This window comes from Protopterus annectens, chromosome 2.part2, assembly GCF_019279795.1.
Source record: "Protopterus annectens isolate FY-2018-M chromosome 2.part2, PAN1.0, whole genome shotgun sequence".
NCBI classification, from domain to species: Eukaryota; Metazoa; Chordata; order Ceratodontiformes; family Protopteridae; genus Protopterus; species Protopterus annectens.
In genome coordinates this window covers 1,110,824,416-1,110,839,174 of record NC_056730.1, presented here as the reverse complement: position 1 = coordinate 1,110,839,174, position 14,759 = coordinate 1,110,824,416, and positions in this window count along the sequence as shown.

The window sequence follows — 14,759 nt, the reverse complement described above, 5'->3', positions numbered from 1 at the left end:
GCGGAAGCTTCATCTACTTAGAATTCCGTATATTAATGATCCGGGAATAATGGAACAATAGCAGGCTGTCTGTCTGCATGCAGTCGAGGAGAGTACGAGGAAAGGAAATCTGACTATTAACAACAGGATCTGAAATTTCACCGGCAATCCTAGTTGCACTTTGAAGATACTGAAGGACCTTATATGAGGAATGATCTCTCCAGGTGTTAGGCTGAGTCAGATATTTCAGTCATCCGAATAACCCTGAAGCATCTTCAGTCACAGTTTCTTTTCACAGTTGACTGTAATGCTGCATCAGTTATATGCAGAACCTGGTACAGATGATGGCACTGTTTCTAGGTGCAAAACTGGATATAACACTTGAGTGTGTCTTTTGATCTCCTGTTGAAGGATCATAGTGTACGCTCATAAGGAATGCCTAAAGGATTAGTTCTTAGGTGTGCCAAGACCTTTGGCATGCTACTCTTTAGAAGGCATTAACTGTGTCACCGTAAATCCCAAATATTTCAGCAGCAGTTTGCAGTCTTGGATGCAGACAATGTGATTGTGCATGAATGAAAATGACATCTTAAAGCAACTCTTACCTCATATGACTGTAATTCTTTACCTTTCTGTATTTCAGTGATCGTATTAACATTTTCATTTTAGTGTTATATATCACTAAGATATGGTGTTTGGAGTGTAATGTTCATGTTAAGACGTAGGTATATTTCACTGTATCATCTTAGTCAGTAAGAATTTAAAAGGAGCTGTATGAGTTGCTTTCTCAGTGTGCATAATAGTAGTTACTGTTACTTTGGTAGTAAGTCACAGTGTGTTCACAAACAGTGCAGCCAATCAACTTCAGCGCAAGGCATCTTTTTGGTGTATTTCCATGTTGAGCATGACTTTAATGCCAGTAGTTATATTGTACATTCTGCTTGGTGCCAGTGCCATTTTTTGCTACACACTAGTCTGACTTAATCTGCAGTGCATGAGTGCCATACATGTAGCTGAACTAGGCAGTCAGCTATGGCAGTGCTCTTTCTACTGTAGTAAGGGCATTTCCACTATTTTTATTAAAGTAAAGAAATTTGTCATTTATTTTTCTTTAAGAAAATCTATAAATAAATATATAAATACTATGCATATATTGTCCCTATTCAATGATAAAGTAGCTGTAGATTCAATTTGTTGGTCAGCCATGCCATCCCAACCACACTCTAGCTAGCCACTGAGAGAGTAGGAGCAAGAAGTCCGATTTATAACTGCAGGGAATATATGTGCTGCAAAGAGGCAGACATACTATTGATGATAGAGCAAGGTATTTTTTTTTTTTTTTTGTACAGCTGTATTTTGAATGGATGACTAGTTGCAATTCTCAGCTATCCCTGATTTTGTAAAATATCCCAGATTTCATCAGATATATTTGACCTGTCATTTTCTGGTAACCACTGACGTCAAAGTCAAGAATGCCAAACACTGGAGTTCCCTGCCTCTTGTTCCCCAGAAAATGTTATTTGATGTAAAACCTGTTGTTCAATTAAGTGAATTAGAGTACCATAAAAGGTGATGGCCTGTCTGTGGGGGAATATGTCAACTCTAACTATGCCTCCGATGAACGAAAAAGAAACCAAAAACTCACTGGTTGGATTCAAGACGCTCTCCACAAGATGCTGGAATATTTTTCCTTTTATTTACTGATAGACTTGAAGTGCGTTCAGTATCATGCACTTTTCAGCAAGTGAATACTCAACTTCTTCAGAATGCAAAACAGTGGAGCCTTCCAAAAGGCTGCCTTTAATACATCAATCAATTAACACTAATTAGAACATTTAAAAGGTCTGTTTCACTAATTAAAACAAGCATAGTAAACTGCAACCTTTAAAAACAGTATGTAAAGACTAAAACAACCACCAGGGCTAGTCAGTACAAAACATGCTTAATTCTATATAATAACAATAAAATATTTAGAATTTAGAATCCATCACAGTATAAGTAACAACACTGATGTGAAGGTGTTTGTTACTTTTTCAATATTAATGTGCAAAATTAATACAAGTCATCCCCTATGTACAAAACCATCCCCCTTTTTTCAACAAATCTCTACTGTTTGGAGGTTAAGCAACTTTAGAAAGTTCTAAAAATTGCAGGGTTTTTTTGAAACAACTTTAAGAAGTTAAAACACACAATAGTAATAATAGGAAGTACCATGCAACTAAAAATGGAAGTAAAAATAAACTTAAAAAGAAGAATTAATGTGTCTTGCTGCAAATAGGTCTACTTCCTACTTAGTTTGCACGTAATTATGCATCCAATACAAAATGTACAAGTTGTAATGTGTGCTGATATTTAGTCTTGTAAGTGCCTAAATGTATATAAAGCATCCACCTATTAATAGGCTTGACAAGGGGTGGGGGGTGAGTTTACTACCTCTCTAAGTTCTTTAACCTCAGTATACACTGAATTGAGCACATTTCATTTATGCCAGGTCTCTGGTTAGAATTAACCCTCAATTGCCAAAGGAGCTCTTTCCTTTCGAGTTTAAGTGAGTCATGACCACCCCTTCCATCACTGACCTGTTGGTCAATGGCCCTGAATTTAAACTCATGTCCTGGATGTTCGTTAACGTGCCTTGCCAAAGCGTTGGACAGTTTATTACACCTAATGCTGTATAGGTGTTCGTAGATCCTCTCGTTTAGCCTTCTTAGGTTCATAGGTTCATAGGTTCATACTAGGCTATCTGCCCGAGGGCATTTACAAGCCTAGCCCATAGTTTTGTGGCTTACGCCACCCCTTTAGTATGGGGAACTATACCCATTATTTTGCTGTGCCTCTGTTGAGCAGTGACACTGAGGTAATCCCTGGGGTATATCTGCGATCTCCCATCCATTGGTCAAGATTTCTCTTGAACAAGGCCAGCGAGGTGCTCTGCCTCACATATACCGGGATTTTATTCCACAGCATAGGGAGTCTTTGGGTGATGAATCTATCCCTCCAGCACGCCCTATTAATAGCCGTGTCGAGGTTTAAGTCTCCCGCCCTTGTGGCTCTGACGGATCTAGATTTTTGAGGTGAAGCATATTCATCAAATCTGGGTTTGACATGGCCTTGTATGTTAGGCAAAGGTCACCTCTGAGCAAGCGTAGCGACTGAATAGAGCTGGAGTTCTTTCAGTCGGGCAGCATAGGACAGATGTTTGAGACCCTTTATCCTTTTGGTGAGGAACTTTTGTGGCCTCTCCAGCTGCTGCAAGTGTCGGGTCAGATACATTCGAATGGGGCATTGTACTCAATCATTGGTCTGATGAGTGATGAGTATAGGAGACTATGACCTCCCTTGATCTAGATGAGAATCCCTTCATGATAAGGTGGGCAATGTAGAAGGTCTTCCTAACTACTTTAGCTACATGGGTGTCGAATGACAGACTACTATCAACCTGGGTCCCCAGGTCCCTGATAACTTCTTCTGTACTCAGTGGATTGCCACCTATTTGGTAGCTAGGGGTAACCTTGTTTTTCCCGAAGGGTATGACTATGCATTTTTTGGCATTTAACTTTAGGCCATGGCTCTGGCACCAGTTATCCGTTTCTGTGAGACCCTTCTGAAGGATATCTGTGTCAGATGTGTTTTCTACTATGGCGCCCAGTTTGCAGTCATCTGCAAACTTTGTCAGCCATAACCCTCCTGTGTTTGCTTGTACTTCGGAAAAGTAGATACCAAACAAGAGTGCCAGGTCTCTGGTTAGAATTAACCCTCAATTGCCAAAGGAGCTCTTTCCTTTCGAGTTTAAGTGAGTCATGACCACCCCTTCCATCACTTCTGTCCATCTTCCCTATATAGAAGACCGGGCAGTGACAACACTTGGCTAAGTACACTACCTGTTTACTGTTGCAATTGAGTTTATAGTTTGTTTTAAACTTCCACTCACCTATTTCAAAATTACAGCCTTCATCAATAAACTTACAGTACTTGCACATGTTACATTTAGTCATACCTTTCCTAGTTGAAAATCCCTGTTTACTACTCTCGAGGAGTTCTTTCAAGTTGCTGCCCCTTTTGTATACTATCTTTGGTTTAATTGGGAGTTTGTGTCTCAATTCATCATCATTAGCCAGGAAGTCCCAATTTTTTAGAATGATATTAAAGATAGCGTTGGAATCTAGGTTGAATGTGCAAGTAAAATTAGCCATGTAGTTCACCTCATTCCTTTCTCTCCCTTCATTAACCACTGTAACACTCTGGGTCGGACACCTCTCATTTAACAGTGGTACATATACCTTCAAGGTTCTTTTTGTTTTAACTTCCTCGAAAATCTCAGTGAGGAAGTCATGAGGGTAACCCCTCCTCGAAAAGAACTGAAATAAGGTTTCACATTCACTAACAAATTCCTCATCATACGTTATCATTCTAGCTGCCCTTACTAACTGACCTTTTACAACAGATTTCTTTTGATGTTTAGGGTGGCAGCTAGAAAATGGAGGAAGGAATTAGAGTATGTCGCCTTCCGATGTATCTTAGATACCCAGGTTTTCTTATTATAATCTTTCCTAAGGTCGACATCTAAATAGTCTATTCTATCCTTATTGAAGTGAAATGTGAAGGAAAGGAAGTCCGTAGAATTATTGAGGTACCTAATGAACTCTTCGATCTCAGTGTTTGTTCCATCAAACATCACAAACATATCGTCTAGGAATCGAGTGTAGAAGAGGAGCTTTGAATTGTGGTCTCCTTCATTTAGTAAATAGGATCTCTCCCAAGATGCCATGACTAAATTAGCTATGCTCCCGGCACATGGGGAACCCATGGCTATCCCAATTTTTTGATGGTATAATTCCTTCTCAAATTTGATAAAATTGTATGACAGGACCACATCAATTAACTCTCCTACCAATTGACTTTCTTCACTAGTTGCTCCCAGTGACCTTAACATAGCTGGTACCCAATCTACTGCTATATTGTGGGGAATAGAAGAGTAAAGGTCTTTCACGTCGATAGTTACAAAGAAGCAATTAGGGTGGAACCCCAAAGAATTAATAGAACTTAAAAAAGACCAGGAGTCTTTAGTGATTTGCTTTTCCATTACCACATATTTCTGTAAAATACTATCCAAAACCTTGGCACAGGTATATGTGATACTGTTTCTCCCGTCCACCAAGGGTCTCATTGGTGGATCGTTAATGTTCTTATGGATTTTGGGGATTCCAAACAATAAAGGTGTTCTAGGTGTGATTTGTTGCATGTAACTATATGTTTCTCTATCAATACGTGCTTCAATGTATAACTCTTCTATGAAGCTTTTAATTCTGTTATGTGGTGTATTCATCTCACTGATGGATGATTTTGAATAAGCTTCACCATTAAGAATTTGGTACATTCTTGCACTGTAGTCTTCACTAGTCATGATGGTAATGCCACCCCCCTTGTCCGGCTTCATTAAGCGGACAGGGGCCTCCCTAAGGAACTGTAATTCAGTTCTTTCTTCCGTTGATATGTTGTGGTTAATGTAACCATGTTTTGGATTTTGTCTCTTCAAGTTCCTCAAATCTAGTTCCATTGCTCTCTCAAAGATTACCAGCGTGGGGTGTAATGGAGGGTTAAAAACGCTGGATACATAAAATTGAGACTTCCTGTTTAAGTCATTGCCCATAAGGTGTAGCAAGTTGAGTTTCCTTGTGAACAGTTTCAAGTCTATTAAAGTACTAGCCAGGTCAAAGTGGCAGGAAGGTACAAAAGTATATCCTCTGGATAAAAGATCGACCGTCTCACTACTAATGTTGTAGTGGGTGTAATTGAACACCTTAAAGTCACCACTCTTATTCAATAGTATCCTACAGCCCTGGTCAAAAAGTTTCGGGGGGGTCCTCATTTTGTGTTGGAATTACCACCTCTTCCTCCTGGCCCCCCTCCTTTTGTTGTTGTTCTGCCCACGAATGTGGGAGGCTCCTGGTCGAAAATTTTCACCCTGGTTGTTACTGTTCATGTTGGCCCCATTGTTGTTATTAGTACCTATGTTGTTGTTTTTGTTTTTATTATTATTTTTATTTTGATTTTGGTTCACTATCCTTTCACTTCTCCTGGTCTCAGCTCTAGTATCTTGACTGTTGGGCTCCATGTCTTCATCCCATTGGTCCCCATTTTGATACCTTTGTTCTCCCTCCAGAGCACCAGCGACATCTATATTTGCCCCTGGGTCCCCCGTTATTAAGGACTTACTGTTGGTATACACAGGTGGTTTTGGGTATGCTTTACCAAGTCTATAATCATTAAGGTCTCTAGTGATTTTTTTGTTTTTTGTTAGATTCAATCTACTCAGGTGTTCATCGATGCTCAAGAAGCACCTCTCATATTCGAACTGGTATCTCCCATAATTAATGTCATTTTTGATGCCATTGTCCAGTTCATCAATTTCTCTGAGTAGAACATCTATTAAAAGTTGGTATTGTTCACAAAGCAACCCTAACAGTTCCAACCCATGTCTATCAAACAGTGACAACAACGCCTTGTGGAAGGAGGAACCTTCCACTAGTCCTGCAGGGAACTGCCATTGTCGCAGTCCCTTTGGCACTATTTTCAGTTTGATACATTCACGGAAGTAAGCAACCTCCAGTTGCAACTTCCGTACTTTAAAAAGTTTGTTGTCAAAATAGTCAGCCTAGTTGTTAAGTCATGGCTTACCTCCTCACGGTCTGCCAAGTGAGGTAACGCTCCTCCGTTGTTAAAAACGAATTCTCTGTGTACCCATACATCCAGAGCTGGAGTCGCCCCGATGTTTCTATGGGCATGAATGGCTCCGGACCCTTGGTGTCCAGTTCCTGTTGTTTCACCAATACCACGGTTGTGTTGCTGTTCATCCAGGCACTGCTCGCTTCTGTTGTTACTTCCTGTTGTAGTGGTACTACCTCCCGGTTGACAGGAACTACTCCTAACTCCACTGTTCTGTACTCTCTGCACGTGATACTTCCACAGGTCCTGTTCTCTCTCTCTTGTAATTCTTCGTGGAAGCGGGTTGTAGCGCTGACCTGCTGCGACAACCGGTCCACTTTCTGGGTTAAAAGCTCAATGAGCATAGTGAGGTTCCCCTCATTCTCTTGTGAGTTACCAATGTTCACTGGAGAGCTTCCTGGTTCCATTTGACACAAAAGACAAACCTCCGATGAACGAAAAAGAAACCAAAAACTCACTGGTTGGATTCAAGACGCTCTCCACAAGATGCTGGAATATTTTTCCTTTTATTTACTGATAGACTTGAAGTGCGTTCAGTATCATGCACTTTTCAGCAAGTGAATACTCAACTTCTTCAGAATGCAAAACAGTGGAGCCTTCCAAAAGGCTGCCTTTAATACATCAATAAATTAACACTAATTAGAACATTTAAAAGGTCTGTTTCACTAATTAAAACAAGCATAGTAAACTGCAACCTTTAAAAACAGTATGTAAAGACTAAAATAACCACCAGGGCTAGTCAGTACAAAACATGCTTAATTCTATATAATAACAATAAAATATTTAGAATTTAGAATCCATCACAGTATAAGTAACAACACTGATGTGAAGGTGTTTGTTACTTTTTCAATATTAATGTGCAAAATTAATACAAGTCATCCCCTATGTACAAAACCATCCCCCTTTTTTCAACAAATCTCTACTGTTTGGAGGTTAAGCAACCCGCTTCCACGAAGAATTACAAGAGAGAGAGAACAGGACCTGTGGAAGTATCACGGGTACGCAGAGAGTACAGAACAGTGGAGTTAGGAGTAGTTCCTGTCAACCGGGAGGTAGTACCACTACAACAGGAAGTAACAACAGAAGCGAGCAGTGCCTGGATGAACAGCAACACAACCGTGGTATTGGTGAAACAACAGGAACTGGACACCAAGGGTCCGGAGCCATTCATGCCCATAGAAACATCGGGGCGACTCCAGCTCTGGATGTATGGGTACACAGAGAATTCGTTTTTAACAACGGAGGAGCGTTACCTCACTTGGCAGACCGTGAGGAGGTAAGCCATGACTTAACAACTAGGCTGACTATTTTTGACAACAAACTTTTTAAAGTACGGAAGTTGCAACTGGAGGTTGCTTACTTCCGTGAATGTATCAAACTGAAAATAGTGCCAAAGGGACTGCGACAATGGCAGTTCCCTGCAGGACTAGTGGAAGGTTCCTCCTTCCACAAGGCGTTGTTGTCACTGTTTGATAGACATGGGTTGGAACTGTTAGGGTTGCTTTGTGAACAATACCAACTTTTAATAGATGTTCTACTCAGAGAAATTGATGAACTGGACAATGGCATCAAAAATGACATTAATTATGGGAGATACCAGTTCGAATATGAGAGGTGCTTCTTGAGCATCGATGAACACCTGAGTAGATTGAATCTAACAAAAAACAAAAAAATCACTAGAGACCTTAATGATTATAGACTTGGTAAAGCATACCCAAAACCACCTGTGTATACCAACAGTAAGGCCTTAATCACGGGGGACCCAGGGGCAAATATAGATGTCGCTGGTGCTCTGGAGGGAGAACAAAGGTATCAAAATGGGGACCAATGGGATGAAGACATGGAGCCCAACAGTCAAGATACTAGAGCTGAGACCAGGAGAAGTGAAAGGATAGCGAACCAAAATCAAAATAAAAATAATAATAAAAACAAAAACAACAACATAGGTACTAATAACAACAATGGGGCCAACATGAACAGTAACAACCAGGGTGAAAATTTTCGACCAGGAGCCTCCCACATTCGTGGGCAGAACAACAACAAAAGGAAGGGGGCCAGGAGGAAGAGGTGGTAATTCCAACACAAAATGAGGACCCCCCGGAACTTTTTGACCAGGGCTGTAGGATACTATTGAATAAGAGTGGTGACTTTAAGGTGTTCAATTACACCCACTACAACATTAGTAGTGAGACGGTCGATCTTTTATCCAGAGGATATACTTTTGTACCTTCCTGCCACTTTGACCTGGCTAGTACTTTAATAGACTTGAAACTGTTCACGAGGAAACTCAACTTGCTACACCTTATGGGCAACGACTTAAACAGGAAGTCTCAATTTTATGTATCCAGCGTTTTTAACCCTCCATTACACCCCACGCTGGTAATCTTTGAGAGAGCAATGGAACTAGATTTGAGGAACTTGAAGAGACAAAATCCAAAACATGGTTACATTAACCACAACATATCAACGGAAGAAAGAACTGAATTACAGTTCCTTAGGGAGGCCCCTGTCCACTTAATGAAGCCGGACAAGGGGGGTGGCATTACCATCATGACTAGTGAAGACTACAGTGCAAGAATGTACCAAATTCTTAATGGTGAAGCTTATTCGAAATCATCCATCAGTGAGATGAATACACCACATAACAGAATTAAAAGCTTCATAGAAGAGTTATACATTGAAGCACGTATTGATAGAGAAACATATAGTTACATGCAACAAATCACACCTAGAACACCTTTATTGTTTGGAATCCCCAAAATCCATAAGAACATTAACGATCCACCAATGAGACCCTTGGTGGACGGAGAAACAGTATCACATATACCTGTGCCAAGGTTTTGGATAGTATTTTACAGAAATATGTGGTAATGGAAAAGCAAATCACTAAAGACTCCTGGTCTTTTTAAGTTCTATTAATTCTTTGGGGTTCCACCCTAATTGCTTCTTTGTAACTATCGACGTGAAAGACCTTTACTCTTCTATTCCCCACAATATAGCAGTAGATTGGGTACCAGCTATGTTAAGGTCACTGGGAGCAACTAGTGAAGAAAGTCAATTGGTAGGAGAGTTAATTGATGTGGTCCTGTCATACAATTTTATCAAATTTGAGAAGGAATTATACCATCAAAAATTGGGATAGCCATGGGTTCCCATGTGGGGAGCATAGCTAATTTAGTCATGGCATCTTGGGAGAGATCCTATTTACTAAATGAAGGAGACCACAATTCAAAGCTCCTCTTCTACACTCGATTCCTAGACGATATGTTTGTGATGTTTGATGGAACAAACACTGAGATCGAAGAGTTCATTAGGTACCTCAATAATTCTACGGACTTCCTTTCCTTCACATTTCACTTCAATAAGGATAGAATAGACTATTTAGATGTCGACCTTAGGAAAGATTATAATAAGAAAACCTGGGTATCTAAGATACATCGGAAGGCGACATATTCTAATTCCTTCCTCCATTTTTCTAGCTGCCACCCTAAACATCAAAAGAAATCTGTTGTAAAAGGTCAGTTAGTAAGGGCAGCTAGAATGATAACATATGATGAGGAATTTGTTAGTGAATGTGAAACCTTATTTCAGTTCTTTTCGAGGAGGGGTTACCCTCATGACTTCCTCACTGAGATTTTCGAGGAAGTTAAAACAAAAAGAACCTTGAAGGTATATGTACCACTGTTAAATGAGAGGTGTCCGACCCAGAGTGTTACAGTGGTTAATGAAAGGAGAGAAAGGAATGAGGTGAACTACATGGCTAGTTTTACTTTCACATTAAACCTAGATTCCAACGCTATCTTTAATATCATTCTAAAAAATTGGGACTTCCTGGCTAATGATGATGAATTGAGACACAAACTCCCAATTAAACCAAAGATAGTATACAAAAGGGGCAGCAACTTGAAAGAACTCCTCGAGAGTAGTAAACAGGGATTTTCAACTAGGAAAGGTATGACTAAATGTAACATGTGCAAGTACTGTAAGTTTATTGATGAAGGCTGTAATTTTGAAATAGGTGAGTGGAAGTTTAAAACAAACTATAAACTCAATTGCAACAGTAAACAGGTAGTGTACTTAGCCAAGTGTTGTCACTGCCCAGTCTTCTATATAGGGAAGACGGACAGAAGGCTAAACGAGAGGATCTACGAACACCTATACAGCATTAGGTGTAATAAACTGTCCAACGCTTTGGCAAGGCACGTTAACAAACATCCAGGACATGAGTTTAAATTCAGGGCCATTGACCAACAGGTCAGTGATGGAAGGGGTGGTCATGACTCACTTAAACTCGAAAGGAAAGAGCTCCTTTGACAATTGAGGGTTAATTCTAACCAGAGACCTGGCATAAATGAAATGTGCTCAATTCAGTGTATACTGAGGTTAAAGAACTTAGAGAGGTAGTAAACTCACCCCCCACCCCTTGTCAAGCCTATTAATAGGTGGATGCTTTATATACATTTAGGCACTTACAAGACTAAATATCAGCACACATTACAACTTGTACATTTTGTATTGGATGCATAATTACGTGCAAACTAAGTAGGAAGTAGACCTATTTGCAGCAAGACACATTAATTCTTCTTTAAGTTTATTTTTACTTCCATTTTTAGTTGCATGGTACTTCCTATTATTACTATTGTGTGTTTTAACTTCTTAAAGTTGTTTCAAAAAAACCCTGCAATTTTTAGAACTTTCTAAAGTTGCTTAACCTCCAAACAGTAGAGATTTGTTGAAAAAAGGGGGATGGTTTTGTACATAGGGGATGACTTGTATTAATTTTGCACATTAATATTGAAAAAGTAACAAACACCTTCACATCAGTGTTGTTACTTATACTGTGATGGATTCTAAATTCTAAATATTTTATTGTTATTATATAGAATTAAGCATGTTTTGTACTGACTAGCCCTGGTGGTTGTTTTAGTCTTTACATACTGTTTTTAAAGGTTGCAGTTTACTATGCTTGTTTTAATTAGTGAAACAGCCCTTTTAAATGTTCTAATTAGTGTTAATTGATTGATGTATTAAAGGCAGCCTTTTGGAAGGCTCCACTGTTTTGCATTCTGAAGAAGTTGAGTATTCACTTGCTGAAAAGTGCATGATACTGAACGCACTTCAAGTCTATCAGTAAATAAAAGGAAAAATATTCCAGCATCTTGTGGAGAGCGTCTTGAATCCAACCAGTGAACTCTAACTATGCCACTGATCAGTAGCTCATGGAGAATGACCTTTGGAGGTCCTTGCAAACTATAATATTCTTTAGTTAAGATCAGAATATTGCCTACCATTAAATGCCCACTTTTACCACAAAACCCACATACTGCAAGTCACCAAAAACAAAATCCTAAAGTTCATCATCTTTTCCCTTCCCAGTGAACATCATTGCTACACATTTAAAAAAAATTGTTACTCTTTACTACAGGGTCTGGGCTCTAGGGCCATATTTTGGTTGTCTGTTCTTCAGTTTGTGTTTGAAAGTTGGTATCCCACAATTCCATTGGGTTGGGTGGGATTACATAATTATATATGCAAATCATATGTTAATTAGCATACAGATTTGTATTTTTCATGGGCCTTTGTCCAGATTTTTGATGTTTCAAGGTTGAGAGGTATGATGACTAATGACTATTTTTTGCTCATTATTCTGACTTTCTTGGGCATCGGGCTGGCAGCTCGGCACCATAAAAATCCACTGCCAATCATTAGCAGACAGGTGACCCCTAACTGGGAAAAGCCAAAAGACTTAGATAGATTCTGACTTTGCAGGACTACTGTGATTTGTGCAGAATAACATGGAACACTTTAATGTGTATGCCGTTACTGTTTCCATGGAACAAAGCTGAACTACAATACACAGTCATCATTTTTATTGCAAACAGTCATTTGAAGTGCACACAGAAGTAGCTATAACTGCTGGGGTCAAGATGAGAGCTGTCTGTAAAAACTAACTGACACTTTTGATCTTTTCTCTGTTTAAACAGTTAACAACTAGTTTTGCATGTGTAATGTGCATTTGCAGCAAACAACTTGGAATACTTTAATGTTTTACTACCATTTGCTTGTAACAAAGCTGAAATATAATAAATGTATATAATTTTTATCACAATTATCTGAAGTGCACACAGAAGTAGGTTTAACTATTAGTTATGGGTGTGAAATGCCTATTGAAAGCAAATTGGACTAACAACTCTTGTTGTTTGTTCATTGTAGGGCTAGTGTGCATTTGTGTGAAGAAAGATGGACTACTTAACTGGGTACAAGATTACATAAAATACCTATAACTACTGCAGCTCATATCTTTCAACTGTCACAACAAAGTTATGCACAAAACAAAAAAAAAAAAAACAGTAAAAAGACCACAAACTAGTGTCATTTTTTTAAAAGTTCGTTTTATTTACTTAAAAATTCTCAAAATAATTTTAAATTTTAGGAGATAAGGACCAAAATTTTGAGAACTAAATAAGTTAATTAATTCATAAGTTACGAACATGTATTCAGGCCTGGAGGCTATCAAGGAACCATAAAGAAGGATCAAAAGTTGAGCCAACCCAGTTAATCAAGTTTTTCTTAAAAATATATAGCAATTCAATTCAGATTTACTTATCCATGTCACAAGTTTAATCTGCAGTTTAAGTATCAGTTGTGATGAAAACAGACTCATCACTTTAAATTTATTTAATCATATCAAAGGTTGCTAAATTTTTGTGTTAAAAGACTACTATATGCCTCCTGCCCTAAGACTACTTACAATTGTTTAGCATTTTAGTGCCTTATACGCCAAGGTAAGTAATCCTGTATAGTATATGTATTGTAAACAACTTTATCTGTTTACATCTGTCCATATAACACAAATTAGGTAGTATCTATTTTTTTGTAAATTTTCCTCTGAACAGATTCTAAACTCTTAAACTAATCAATGTTGTACTTCCAAAAACAATTAAATTCTATAATTTTTGTAACACTACTTGTAGAGATTAATCATGCATTGTTTATCCCTTGTACTAATGTATTTAAGCATGATATGTAACTGTCTCATGTCTCTGTTACATACTTTGCATGCATACCAAATAAAAACTTAGCAGTAATAGTGATATCAGTGTTTTGAATTTAGATAAAGAGACTGAGATATGCACTGTTTCCCAAATACATCAATTTGAAATGAAAAAGCAAGTCCGATTCGTTAGTCCAATTTGAAATTTTAGCTAAAAATGAAATGATTGCATTAATGCAATTTTGACTGGTTATTGCAAAGCCAGTTTTGCAGTCATGGACATATTTAAACAGCTAACAATAATTATTCTTAGAAAAGGGTGCAAATACTAGTGTAAATGAGAAAGGGTCTATATTATATCATTGAACACTTAAAAAAGCGAACGATGAATAATCAAACCCATGTAAGCAAAAGCTTAGAATCTCAAAAGCTCAGAACAGTCATTTTTTTCCAAGGGAAAAAATTGCTGTTCCAAAAAAAAAAAAAAAACTTGAAATAATACATAAAGTGGGGGGCTTTGCCCCCCCAAATCCCAGATGTGGAGGGCTGTGCCCCCCACACCCCCCTACTTAAATACCAACTCTGACATCACAATACAGTGCCGAAAACAGCAAAGTAAGGGAAGCGGCCAAGCAGATTCTTTCTATGGAAAAGAATTTGCTTAAAAGTCGCTTTGTTATTTTGCATTTTTGTTGTTTTAAGTTCAACTAAGATGCATTCGATATAATGTGTCTTCGATCATCTAATAGGAACCCAATAACAAAAGTGTTTTCACTGACCCTTGTGGTGCCCCTCTTGACATAAGTTCAAAAATAGGTACCACTCCTTGACATTTACTGCTTTTCTATTACTTAACCATTTCATTACCCCATTAATTGTAAAGCAATTATAATCCCTTTTAAGAAGTCCCATATAAACTGTGGCATGAGTTAGCAAGTCAAAAGCTTTAGGTAAGTCTGAAAATATAACTCCAAATGTTAGCCTCAGATCTAAGACTATTGTGATCATTTCATAGAATTCTATTAGCCAGGTAAGAATAGATCATCCCTTGAAAAAACAT